Raw genomic sequence first — 13,115 nt, forward strand, 5'->3', positions numbered from 1 at the left:
ACTAGATGACAATAATATTACTGAGGTTGGAATGAGACGTAGTGAACGCCTATGTAATAACAACAATAATACTCGACCAGAATACAATAATGACTGTTATAACAATGTCTCACAAAACAATAATGTAACTAACAATACAATTAACAATCAGGATTTTCGTCGTGGAAATCAAACAGGGGCCATCCTGAAGAAATTCCATCAACAACTACAGAAAAACAAAGAGCAACAACAAGCGCAGGAGACAGCACATGGTGCATCTCCTGATGTGAATATAACTAAAAATGTAACAGGTGATTTTTATGTTTACAATTACTCTTCTTGCTGTATTGATTCAGTTCTAGTTGATTTGTTAGCTAAAGGTAACACTTTTGTACAAAGTAGACAGTTAGATATTGCACAAACTATTTTGGATCTGAATGTCAGAAAATTGAATATGAGAATGTTGTTGGGGAATTCAAACTACAGAGATCATCCTTTCAAGGTTTCGAGTGTATATAGCCCCCCACTTCACCCAGTATTAAATCTGTTTGAAAGTGTTTGCGAACTTGACTTAAGGCATATATTTGATTCACCAAAGATGTATAACAGTAGAAACAACTACAAAGACAATGTTTCACAAGATGAGGCTAAAGCATTACAGTACCTGAGATCTTTACAAGTCCGAGTAGCCAAACCTGACAAAGGTGGTGGGTTGGCTATTTTCGATTTGGTTGATTATAACTCCAAAATGTGCGCCTTACTTGATAGTGATGCTTATGTGACAGTTTCATTAAATGAAATTCATATAGCATACAGCAGAATTAGGGGTTATTTCAATGACTTATTTATTGACGCCAAAATTGATATGGATGTCTATAACTACATTTCATTAGGATGTCCACGAATCCCGATTATGTTTGGCATTCCGAAGGTTCACAAGAGCATTACCAACCCACCCATGCGGCCCCTTATTGATAGCAGAGGTTCTATCACATACCCCTGTGCGAAAGTAATTGATTCTATTCTGCAGAAATATTTAAAAACTGAAGAACAAGTCTGTAAAGACTCGTGGACATTTCTGCAGAAAATCAATGAGCTACATTTTGATAATAGTAATAATTTCTTGACAATAGATGTAAAAGATCTTTACACTTGTATACCACATCAGGAAGGAGTTGAATGGGTGAGTTCTATTCTCAGAAGGAAGGTAGCAACAACAAAAGAAATCGACCTAGTAGAAACAGCTCTTGATATTATTCTTACTAACAGTTACTTTTCGTTTGATGGTGAATTTTATCTCCAAAAAACAAGGGTTGCTATGGGTTCACCTGTTGGTGCTAGTTTTGCAAACTTAGTAATGGCTTACTGGGAAAAAGAATTAATCTTTAATGATGCCTAACATTTGTACCAACTAACATATTACACCCGCTTTTTAAGATCATATTTTTATCATCTTTAAAGGTAATGCACAAAAGGCTAGTGAGTTTATCAACTACTTGAACCAAACCACACATTTCTTAAAAGTCACATTCAACTTTAACAATGAAAGTATTGGTTATCTGGACGTCAAGTTGGTTAAAGATACAACCAATGGAGGACTAGTTTCTAAAATATTTAGAAAGAAAACTTACTGCAATTAATTTTTGCATTTTACAAGCAAGCATCCGTTTGCACAAAAAAGATCTATTGTGAAAGGACAGTTAATAAGAGCAGCTAGGATGGTTTCACTTGATAATGATTTTATCAATGAATGTCAGTTACTTGCAACAATGTTCCAACAACGAGGGTATCCGGTTGAATTAATTGATTCACTGGTTGAGGAAGTTAGAATAAAAAGATTTAATGGTGTATTTTAATCTATACTTAATGGTGACAGTACACTATGTAACATATTGAATACTCCCTCTAGTCAAGTTACACAAGAAGTTGGACAAATTGTAGTCGCAATTAATGACAATTCAAATACTAACTACAATTGTAGTTTTATAACAATGATTGTACAGTAAAGACAGTCCTAAAATAAGAACTATCTTGTACAAAAATTGGGAATACATCAGTAACAATGGTTTTCTTGTTGAGAAACTAGGAACCCGTCCCAACTTGATATTCAGGAGGAGTATTAACCTTAAGAATATACTAGAAAGTAAAAAAAGTATTAAAATTCGGTAGAAATGTAGGTATGAACATTTGTGGAGCTTGCAGGTACTGTAAACATAAGTAGGGACAACGTTCATAATCCGGGAACGGAAGTTCAGTCTTCACACTAGATTTGATTGTAATTCTAAATCAGTAGTTTATTTAGCATCGAGCATGGCATTTTATATTGGGAAGACTGACCGACGGTTCTGTGACAGAGTTTATGAACACATCCATGATACAGAAAAACAACAAACAAGAAATGCTGTAGCAAAACATGCAATGTTAAATGGGGGACACAAATTTAAGTTCAAAATAATTGACCAAATACTAATCGACCCTAGAGGGGGTCAAGCATGCCCTCATTTTAGAAGAACGAGAATTAATTTGGCAGATGCATCTTAACGCATTCTTTAATCCAGGGCTAAATGATTGTTGTAATATTGCCTGTCTGCTCAAACTTAAAAGTATGAGCAGATAAAGTTCAGTTTTTCCAGTATGTGAATAAAATAGGTAACACACACTGATTTTTATAGTTTTATATATTTTAAAAAACATGTATAAAATTGTGAACAACATTTTATAGTATTTACAGCTTTAATATCCTGGTGGTTATAGTAATTAATAGATGATGTCAGTAACTAATTAGTAGCGGGTGCTGATTGGAAGATCTGTAACGAGGGAACTTTTTAAAAATGTTATTTAAACTGAACTCAACGGTTTTTAAGTTTGTCTGAAGAAGTCACTGTACCACAGTGTCGAAAAGCGCTTTACAAAATAAACTGTGGACTGGTTTGAAGTGTTGGTGCACTTGTTTTTGTGTACAATTAGTTCTAGTATTCTGTCAGGTTCCTATTATATAATCGAAGACGCAATCCTTCGAAGGTGTCTTGATCGAACTTGAAAGCACGAAACAGCAAAATAGCGAAATGGCATATAAGCGATTTCTTTCCCTGGGAAAGAAATCTTTGGCCGCCTCCATTACTTTGCCAATTTACTCACTGTAGTGTGATTTCGGAGTTGGTATATTTAAATAGGGGGTGTGTGGGGGGTGAAGCCCCCCACTTTATGTAATGTTTTGAAGTTTTTATTTTTATTTTATTTTTTTGTGGAACAGTGATTTTGTTTCCCTGTGAAAAAAATCGCTGTTCCAAGTGTTCGGGACTGTAAGCTTTCGCTTACATGGGGTCGATAAACCAGCGTTCGCTGATTTAATATAGACCCTATATAAAGGCAATACAACTGGAAAGCCAATTTGAAAGTGTAACTTTTGAGACTGGCTTGCCTTGCTTTGCTTGAGAGAAGGAAATAAATAGCTGGTCTGTTTTCCTAAAGTCTTTGGTTCTGTGTAGATAAAATCTCAGTTGTCTATGTACATCCAACTGATGTAGTTTGTATTCTGCCTTGCTGGTATGATTTGGAAAGAAAACTGGGAGTTCAATAGATTGCTTCAGATTGGTTTGTGAGCAGATTTTTGGCACAAAAGATGGATTAGTCCTCAAAGATACTCTATTCTTAAGATAAATTAGGTATGGCAGCTTAATTTATACAGCTTGCAACTCATGACTCTTTGTGCAGATGTAATAGCCACTAAACAAGATGGTCTTCCAAAAGAGAAATTTTAGATTGCATGAAGAAGCAGGTTCAAATGGGGTTAAAGTTAGGTAAGTAAGAACGAAATTTAGGTCCCAAGGTGAGAGAGGTTCTTTTATGGGAGGTCTCAACAAACAAGTTCCTTTTAAAAATGCTTTACATAGCCTGTGTGACATTAGATTAGGAGTGTATTCACTGATGTGATAATTTGAAATTGCAGATAATTGTCTGTGATTGTAGCTGCAGCGGAGCCTTGCTGGAAAAGTTCTGCCAGAAATTCTAAAATTGAATTAATTCACAGTGGCTTCGGTGGTTGTAGTCTGGGTATGGGCCGAGGTACCTGCGGTCTCGATTACAGAAGACCCCGCCAAAGAAGTGTCATCGGTAGTCAGGGACTGCATAGGCGTCTCGCTGAGAACCGGACCACGTGTAGCCAGTTTTGGCATGGCGTCGGTGGGGATCGTGGACCTCGCATGTCGGTCTTTGTCCTTGCGTTTTTTGGACAAAACGGTAGTCGGAGTCTCCGACGACATTTTATAATCAAAGGCTTTACCGAAAAAGTGTTGGGCGAACTCCGCCCGACGCTTAATAGTGCGCTTATTGAAAGTAGTGCAAAAGCGACAGCCCGAGACGTCGTGGTCTGGGCCTAAACAAGGTATGCAGAGGGAATGGAAATCCTTATGTGGTATTTGCTTCCCACAAGAAATACAATTGTTAACTTTTTCTGACATCAGTCTGAGGCAAGAAAAATTTCCCCAACGGGGTACTTAGCTTTAATGAAGACTTCGGTTTCCAATTTTTCGTAAATTCAGGAGCTGGCCGACCGGCACTTGCGAACTGCTTCTGCTTCGGGCACCGTGTGGCAAAAAAGACTGAAGAATATGGCGTCGGCTGTGTCTTATATACCCCTGTCGCTCTGACGTCAGGGAGGAGAGCGACGACAACCGATGCCGGACCAAGACTTTGGAATTCGGCCGACCGAGGACCCGCCTGACGGCAGAGAACCCATCTGTGATTACTGCAGCTGTATGCACGATGAACATCCACTTCCATTTGCTGGAATATAATTTTCTGGTTGAAGTCTTATGAGAAGAGACCAAAATATGTTTAACTACTGAGTAAAATTTTGAAGCCTGACTATGTTTGGAAGTGGAGCAGCCAAGCTGTCAAACTGAGGGTCTGGAGAGAAGGATGAAGTGATCCTGACATATAAGTCAGAAGGTCTGGAACTAGGTCCAGAACCTCAGCTTCTCCTGAAGATGAGGCCAGAGGAAGGGGAACCAAATCTGACGTGGTCAATATAGGGCAATGAGAATTAGCCTGCTTCCCAAGGCTTTGGCTTTCTGAAAGACTTTGGGTATTGTGGAAGGGGAGGAAAGGCATATAGTAGTCCCAAGGGCCAGTTGTGGATGAGTGCATCCCTCGGTGTCTTCCCCACTGGGGGGATTAGGGCAAAGTAGCTGCTGCATTTGGTATTCAGGGGGGTTGCAAACAGATCGTAGCAAGGCTGGCCCCCAAGTTCGGAAAATCTTGTCCGCTATGTTCTGTTTCAGAGACCACTTGTGAGGCATCAAAATCTCCCTACTGAGCTTGTCCGCTATCACAGTGGATTTCCCCAGGATATGCATTGCTACCAGAAAATGTTGGGAAGAGACTGCCCATTGCCATGCTCTCAGCACTTCTCGACAAACGGGGTATGATCTGGTTCCTCCTTGTTTGTTTATGTACCAGACTACCGACATGTCGTCTGACTGGACTGCAATCGTTCCTAGTGGGAGAGAGTCCTGAAGTGCTTGCAACTCCAGAAGCACTGCTCTCACCTCTAGAACACTGATGTCAACTGAGGCTCGTGTTCTTGCCATGTGCCTTGGACTGTTCTTCCCAGATAATGCCCCTCTCACCCTATCTGGGAAGCATCTGTGGTCACAGCAGCAACAGGCTGTTGTGGTACAAAGGGTCTTTCAAAGGTCACATGATCGGACCGAAGCCACCACAGAAGATCTCTCTTGCATGAATCGGTTATCCTTATCTGATGGACATAGGAAGTTCTTGAAGAGACCATTAAGCAAACAGAAGCCACTGAAGGATTCTCATGTGCATCCTGGCTAGAGGGAGTAGAGTTATGCCATGATTCCAAGGAGTGTTAGAACCACTTTCGCTTTTACCTTGTTGTTGGGAAGTAGGTCAACTATTTGTTGTCTGAGGACAGAAACTATGTCGGGCTGAAGGCGAGCTATCATGGAAACAATGTCTAGATCTGTGCTTATGAATGTAATACGTTGACAAGGCAGATTTATGAAACTTCACTGTTATGCCTAATTGAGCACAAATTTCTAGTGTAGTGTCCATGGCCTGTAGAAGTAGGTGCTTGGTGGTGGCAGTTAGGAGCCAGTCGTCCAGGTATGGAAACACTTGGAATCCCAGGTGTTTCAGGTGAGCCGTTACTACTGCCATGCATTTGGTGAACACTCTGGGGGCTGTAGTGAGACCAAAGGGCAGAGGTCGAAACTGATAATGACTGGGTCCCAGTCGGAAGTTTAAATGACTCCTTGATGCTCTGTCAATCTTTATATGGTAGTACGCATCTTGGAAGTCTACTGAGCACATCCAATCGTCTTTCCCTAAAAAGGGAAGAATTGACTGCAGTGTCAGCATTCGCAACTTGGACTTCTTTACAGATTCGTTTAACTTGCTGAGATCCAAAATGGGTTTCCAGTCCCCTGTTTCTTTTGGTACTAAAGAGAATCTTGAGTAAGTTTCGAATCCTATTTGGTTTGCCGGGACTTTTTGGATGTCTCTTTTGTTTAGCAACTTTTGAATTTCTATGGCTGCTTGTTACATCTGGCTGGGTGGAACATCTGGGATTCTTCTGATCTGTGTAATGGGCTGGCAAAAGGGAACGGAGTAACCTCTGGATATTATACTTAGTACCGACTTGTCTCTTGTGATGTCTCACCAGGCTTCTGGGTACAAAGTTAACTGCCCCCCGACTGCCTCCAGAGAAGAGCAGGTGGGCCTCCTTTCAGGAATGCTGATAGGGTCGGCCACAAAAGGAATCACGGTCACCCTGGTTTTGCGGGCCCCCGCCTGCCTCGTGAACGAAGTCTACCATTATTGTCTCCCCCTCTGCCCCTGGGAAAGGGTTCACCTCGTGCGTCTTGAAAAGCCCCCTGGGATCTTTTGACCCACATTTTCCCACTCCTCTGACTTTTAGGATAAGGTCTTGAAGGTACGGAAAAATGTACTCCAACGGCAGAGAGAGTTTTTCTTTGCTGCTCACATCTGTGAGTGAGGAACCATCAAAAAGGACATTAGCAAAGGTAGACTTGAAAGGTTCCGCAAAGTTAAACAAACGCATCCAGGAGTGCCTCCCAAGGGAAACTCCTGAACCTGCAGCTCTACTCGCTCCATCGGCTGCATAGGAGATCAGTCTCATGGATGAGTTGACTATGGAATTTAAGGTGGATAGCTGAGAGGTGACTTTTTCTGGGACCCCCACAGCTATTGAACCTTGGAGAGCATCTCCTAACTCCTTCAGGAGATCAAACTCTTTGAATTCTTGTAAAATGTATGAAGTAGTTCAGCGATCTGAGGGTGAAAGTCACTGATGAGAAAACACGCTTCCCAAATCTGTCCATCGTTCGGGAATACTTATTCGGCGGATAGACAGACAAGGATGTCTCAGAGAGTTACTTCTTGGTGGTTGCTGCCGCCACCACAGCATCTACAGGTACACCTTTTGAAAGAAAATCCTTATCCGAAGGGGCTGAAAGGAACTTATTTGGCCTCCGAGGGACTGGCTCCATAGTGTCTACTGACTCCCACGCCTTTCGACTAATCAAATCCGTAAGCTCATTGAAAGGCAGAGACACCCAAGAGGCTGAAGGTTGAGATCCAAAGGCCTTCAGGTACACTGACTTCTCCTCAGAAGGGTTAATGGGCTTCCAGCCACCTCTCTGTTTTAGGATCTGTAGGATATATGAGAAAAAGATATCTTCAGAGGACGACCGTGGGGAACCTTCTGCTTCCTTAAGGTCAGTGTCAGAAATGATGGATTCATCAGGGGAGTCTATATGCTTCCTCTTGCATGTTCTCTTCTGAGGGGGCTTCTCAGACAGTCTGTGGAGGTCTCGGAAGGGTGGGGCTCGCCCGATGGGGCTTCCTGAGGCCCTGAATCTCTGCTGTCCTGTGGATGGGATGGTGCCGAAGCAGACACTGGTGTTTGAGGGGGAAGAATGCCAGTATCCTTGAGTAGAGCTGTAGGTGGGGACAGCACACTCCTCATCACCTCAAAGTCTGATCCCCACGGTTCCAAGGACACCTCCAGTTCCGAGGAAATCACCAGCCCCAAGGAGATTGGCTCTGAGGCCGATGTTGTAGCAGAACTCACTTGCGCCGACACACCAATGGGGTAGGCTTGGAACCTAAGAAATTCAGGTCCGAGAGTCCCCCCACCCCCACCTGGAGCCAGCCAGAGAACTACGGCTCCTAGACACTCCAGATGGCACCGATAGTGATGAAGCAGGTAACAGTTCCAGAGAGTCCCAAAGAAGTCTCAGAACTGAAGGATCTACTGCAAGAGATATCTGGCATTCCAGCTCTGAAGATCCAGCTTGGCTCAGAGAAGGAATAGTGGATGTAGTCATCTTGGATGGCTCTGAGACCGCTGGGGTCTGAGCCGAAAACAATTTAGCCAGCGACGGCGACTTAAAGCTTGCGCACCACCCTGTGCAAGTCATCCTCTGATAAGCTCCTAGAAGACCTGGATGAGAGTGTAGGGGATCAAGACCTTTGAAGAATAGGGGATCTCAAGGTCGGACACACCAGCTCTAATTCAATGGACCGGCTCCGAGAAGTAGTCGGTTCCAAAGTCTTTGGAACCAATGGACTTGATTTGTGCGCACCAACTGTCTCCCTTGCTTCCGAAGGCAGTGGAGCAGAGGAGATAGATTTTTCAATCACTTTAGCAATTTTCTTTGGAGGCTTGGAATCAACTGAGGAAGAGGAAGAAGAGGAAGGTCTTTTGGATTTGTCACTAGTAGTTGGGGACTTAGATTTTGAGTTTGTAAAGCTTCATCAAAAGTAGATTTTTATTAAACCTCTTAAAATCAATTTGTTTTTCCTCTCATGCAACACTCGAGAGCTAAAGGAGTGACAAAAACTACAAGATTCCTGAAAGGGTATAGCCCCTAAACAGTACAAGCATACACCGTGCCCATCAGTTATAGACATTTTCTGCGAGCATTGTTGGCATTTCTTGAACCCAGAGGATTTGGGTTCCTTATCTCTGGACTCTTTAGACATACTGTACACCAAAAGATTTTGAACAGCAATAAGAAGTACTGACACTATAAACACCATAAGACAAACACAAAGAAAAAACCACTACAGGGAAAACACAGCTCTATCCTCTAAGTCAAACGGCCATTATGCCCCCTAACTTAAACGAACCTAGCTGAGCTAAAGGAGAACACACGACAACAAAACCCTCTAATTTAAATGGGTTTACTTTTAGTTCTCTAACTCAAATGAGCTAAAAGGAATACACACACAAACTGCTACTGACGAAAAGTTTGACATGGATAGGATAGGACCTAGTAGAAAAACGACGGCCAACAAACAACAATACAACAGGAGATAAAAAAGGCACACGGAATACTATAGGAAGGATAAACTGCCTAAAACTAGGATCTATAGACAAAAAAACAACTATCAATAGTAAATTTGAAAACCCTTAGCCACGGCCAAGGAGAGAGCATCCGAACTTGTCAAGCGGCAAATGAGATCAGGGGATTACTCCAATGCATGATGGGAAAGGTATTCAGCCACAAGCCAAGTGAAAGACTTCGAGCTAGTGTATTTAGCAGAGTCAGAGTCGAGGATCAGCTCCGAACCCATCTAGTAATAATGAAGGTGAGGAGGACAACATAACATCAAAGTGTTATGACTGAGCTACTCAAGTTTTGTACGAGTCCCAGGGTAGTGATCTGGGTAAGAGGCTATCCTCATAAAAAGGAAATGTCACTGCTGTAAGGGAAATACATCTGTAAGAAAGGCTTCTTATTAGCTTACTAGTACTGAGTTTTCACATGGCTAAGAATTTTATCTGCTGTTGTACAATTTGTTGATTCTGGGAATATGCCAAAGTGTTTTTTATCCGAACTTGCCTCTGCACTTGTGATGAATGGGCACAGAAGTTTCAATGCCAAGTTTACGTGGGAATAGAAATCTGTGGCATAAGTATCCATTTTAGTTATGGGGCAGTTATAGGGTGGAGAGCTCATAATTCTGCTTTTGGCAAAAGCTAATGCTAGGATGTTGAGGAAGTCTCTAAAGTCAGTTGGATTTAAAGACATCTTCAGTTGTCATCTTATGGAAAACACTGTGATGTGTTGATCCAATTTAACAAAAGAGAGGCAACTATAGCTAAGATGCGTATCCATAAGAACCATTTTTGTTAGTTTTGAGCCTTTACAAGGGGATGACACTAACTAGTCAAGAGACTTGGCATTACTGATGTCCACAAACCACCTTTGTTACTTGTGGTGCATGCTTGTTTATGAACAGATAGTTGAAATCATCCTGAATGATTTTATTAGGTTCATTGGTTAAGGATTCTAATTTGCTGAAGCAGGATTACTGGGCTGCAGGCATCATGGAGGTGGTACTTGAACATGATACTGATACATAATACTTGGACTTGCTAGCAGTTACCAGGATAAAGAGGTATTCTAGGACATTTTCTTGATTAGATGTGAGGTAATTTTTTTTAAATAAAAACAGATATCCTCCCACTAAACAGCTGTCCTCAGGAGAGGATCTAAATGAGTGATTGGCATTAAAAGCAAGTAGAGAAAGTAACGGTGTCATGGCATTAGAATCATGTTCCTTTAATTATAGAAATGCCTATATTTCATGGACTTGGAAGACCTTCAGAGTGGGCAGAATTTTTGTTTAGGCTTCTAGCATTAAACAGTGCATGGTCAATATGGACCTGGTTTAAAATGCTAAGTTGTTAGGTGGAGGAGACACAGTATGCCTAAGAAACGGTACTATGGCAATAAAAAAATATATATTTAGCAATATACCAAAGCCCTGGCCAGGCCATTCATAGTGAAGCAGGTAGAACTGTTTGCCATCTTTTTCCAGTCTGACCCAAACTGCAATGATACCAAGTGCTGTCCAATTGGTGAATTTGACTTTTTTGTTGTTATTGTTGTATTGTGGCATCATTCTTAGTGGTAACAGGAAACTGTTCAAGACTAGTTAGTTACCAGTCTCACAATATGCAGAAACCTCGGCCACATCTTCCACAGCATCATCCAGGAATAGTCTGGAGGGGACTGGTAGGTAGCAAGGAAAAAGACGTGGATTCCTTTGCTTAGGGTTCCATTTCAGCTAAGGCCATTGCAATTGACAACATAGAATGGGTATTTGTTTCAGATTTTTTCCTTTCTCTTCGGATACGAATGTAGTTTTATTCATGCAAGATTTTTTCTGCTACTTTTTTCTCAATTGGACCATCTTATCATAGCAATTATGGGAATACAAGGCTATTAGACCAGAGGACATGTGTGCCTTGTTAATAACCACCCTCAAGTTTTAACAACCTTTTCAAGGACAGTAAGGCCTGTAAGTCCCAGAGTGCATTTTAGGGTACCCATGCAATCATTTAAGTTACGTTTGAAGTCAGACAGGGAATTACACTGGCTGACATGCAAATATGGGTTCTACTCCAGAAAGTACAGTTTTGTACCTACCATAAATGTAGATGTCCGATAGATATGCAACTGCAGTCCTGACATATGGGTTGTCCTGCCTCAGGCAGCCCTTCGGTCGGCCAGATTCCAAAGTCTGGGTCCGGCATCGAGCGATGTCGCCTCCTCCCCGACGTCAGAGCAGCTGGAGTATAAAGGCATCAGCCGACGCCATCTTCTTCAGTGTTTCTTGCCCCAGATGCCAGGTGCCCTCCAATGAAGGCTAAATTCGGTGAATGGATAAACTAATAAAAACATACATGCACAACAGTAATAAACAGATACACCATAACATATATCCCCAGCTGATAGGTGAGGGGAGTAAGGACCCAAAATGGGAAAAAAGAGGGGTAGGAGGGAGGGTAAACCTGACTGCAGTTGCATATCTATCGGACATCTACATTTATGGTAGGTACAAAACTGTACTATGTCCTTCAAGAATGCAACTGCAGTCCTGACATATGGGTTGAATACCATAGCCAAGCTGGGGGTGGTAGGACTAAGTAAGAGATGGTGTAGCTAGAAGGCCCTGCAGGACTGCCGAAGCAAAGCCTGCTCAGGATCTGGAGTATAATGGCAGGTTGTAGTGTTTGGTAAATGTATGCACGGAGCTCCATGTAGCAGCCTCTAGAATATCTTTTGTAGCCACTCCTCTTAGAAAAGCTGTGGATGTGGCCATAGCTCTGGTGGAGTGTGGTCTAATATTAGCTGGCACACTTTTTCCATGAAAAGAATAACAGAATCTGATGCAGTGTCCAATCCATTTTGAGATAGTTTGTTTGGTGACTGCTTTCCCTTGCACTCCAGCAGCATAGGCTACAAACAGTTGGTCAGATTTCCTGGTGGACTTTGTTCTGTCCAAGTAGTAGCGTAGTTGTCTGTGAATGTCTAAAGTATGCAGCAACCTTTCCCCTTTATTTTGAGGATTAGGAAAGAAAGTAGGCAGGTGAATTGCTTGGTTTAGAGACACTCTGGATATCACCTTAGGCATGAATGAAGGATTGGTCCTAAGGGAAACTCTGTCCTGATGAAAGATGATAAAGAGAGGAAAGTACAGTTGTGTATACCTACCATAAATGTAGATGTTTGAGTGTCTTCACTGTTGCAGTCATAACTGTAGGGTACTCCTGCCGGCAGGCAGCCCGAGGTCGGCCAGAATATCAAAGTCTGGGTCCGGCGTCGGCTGTTTCGGCTAGAGCCCTGACATCAGAGCATATGGGTATAAGGCTGACAGCCGACGCCTTCTTCTCCAGCCTTTCTTGCCCCTGATGTCAGAAGCCCATTTAAAACCAAAAGGTGTCCCAAAGGAAACACAAATACACCAGAAAGGTAGTGGAAAGGAAAAACACAGTAAGCAAATAGAAACAAGAGGGGTCTGGAGGGAGGGAAACACTGACTGCAACAGTGAAGACACTCGAACATCTACATTTATGGTAGATATACACAACTGTACTATGTTCTTCGTGTTTCACTGTTGCAGTCATAACTGTAGGGTAGAATCCCAAAGCTGAGACTACGGGAGGAGGTTATGAAGAAGAAGGAGCAGCTAGAAGACCCTGCAAAACAGCAGAGGCAAAGCCTGCCCTAGACTTAGAGTACAAAGGGAGGTTATAGTGCTTGGAAAACGTATGCACCGAGCTCCAAGTGGCA

General features: G+C 42.2%; 1 protein-coding gene across 1 annotated transcript in view; it reads right to left on the bottom strand.

The window, feature by feature from the left end:
• The window catches only part of LOC122794008 (zinc finger matrin-type protein 1-like), a 1,739,900-nt gene that overhangs the window by 1,081,610 nt on the left and 645,175 nt on the right, over positions 1–13,115 (bottom strand). The window lies entirely within an intron of this gene.

Source organism: Protopterus annectens, chromosome 2.part1, assembly GCF_019279795.1.
Source record: "Protopterus annectens isolate FY-2018-M chromosome 2.part1, PAN1.0, whole genome shotgun sequence".
NCBI classification, from domain to species: Eukaryota; Metazoa; Chordata; order Ceratodontiformes; family Protopteridae; genus Protopterus; species Protopterus annectens.